This window comes from Octopus bimaculoides, chromosome 3, assembly GCF_001194135.2.
Source record: "Octopus bimaculoides isolate UCB-OBI-ISO-001 chromosome 3, ASM119413v2, whole genome shotgun sequence".
NCBI classification, from domain to species: Eukaryota; Metazoa; Mollusca; class Cephalopoda; order Octopoda; family Octopodidae; genus Octopus; species Octopus bimaculoides.
The window spans coordinates 35,348,474-35,349,661 of record NC_068983.1 but is presented as its reverse complement, the minus strand read 5'-3'; the positions used below and the strand labels follow the sequence as shown (position 1 = coordinate 35,349,661).

General features: G+C 36.9%; 1 protein-coding gene across 1 annotated transcript in view; it reads left to right on the top strand.

Moving 5' to 3' along the window:
- The window catches only part of LOC106881162 (MAM and LDL-receptor class A domain-containing protein 1), a 42,475-nt gene that overhangs the window by 38,266 nt on the left and 3,021 nt on the right, over window positions 1–1,188 (top strand). The window lies entirely within an intron of this gene.

The following is a 1,188-nucleotide window of genomic DNA, read 5'->3' as shown; positions in this document are numbered from 1 at the left end:
ATTTAAATGTTATGTCCTTAAAACAAAGATTTTACTTCCAGCTGACAACTGTGACTGAGAAACGAAGATATAACACTGACATATCTACACATCAGTCTATTGGCAATAAGTTCCAGAGAATCGGCTCTGGCAATCTCCCAATAATCTGAATTCATGAACAACTTTTCAGTCCAATTGTTAGCGATTATCATTTCTTAATTTTATAAGGAATGTCCTAGTGTAAACGATAAGCTCCTGATAAACCTAGTTTACAATCTAGTTTTGGTTCTTTGCAACATATTCCACCAATGTTCATTGTTGAAGGATTTTTATTGGTTTGGTTTCGAAGAAGGAGCTGTCTCCATGGAAGGTAACTATGTATCATTTGTGACTTGGAGAAAAATAAAAGACTACATAAAGTTGGTAAAAATGTTATAGGCAACCACTTTAGAACCCAGAGGGCTTTCGGCATGTTTGATGTACTGAGAGATTTTTACAGAGCTGAAAAATGTGTGGCAGGAGTGGCAATACTGGACAAAAACAGTCTAGTTTGTAGGGATAGGTGATTTTATCTAAGTGTTGTAGACGAACCTGTTTGCGTTACGCTCTGCATTGTACTTATGAATGAACCAAATGAGTGTTTAAAAGTAAGGCACACGTGTTACTAGGGATTATTAATATAGAAATAACATTCTCTGACCAGTCAACGGGTATGAAATGCTACAGGGTCAGGAAATGTGAGGGACGTTGCAAATATGAGATGTGTGTTGCTTAATCATAAAGTAATGGTCGAACAACCTAATGGCTGTAAAAATGGCAAGAGCTTGGTCATGTTTGAGTCAGAATATTAAAAAGGAATCAAGGATGAAAATAGTACGACTTTGTCGATGACGGATATGCATTAGTGACGAGGTTAGTTGATGTAGATAGCAGAGGATAGGAACTGATTCGGTCTCTCCTTCTATGGCATTAGTATGCGATGAGGGGCTGAGACAAGAAAAGTTACGATTGTGTAACTGTCTAAGGATGATGATTTCAAAGAGTGCAGTAATATAATATAGGTGTAGAATGACAAACAGTTGAAGTGCTGTTGGTAGTTTGGGGAGATTAAAGGCGGTAGGGGATTCAGTTTAGTAAGACACATAAATATTCATCTTTTTTATATGTTTTATCATATGTGTGTGTGTGTGTGTGTGTGTGTGTGTATGT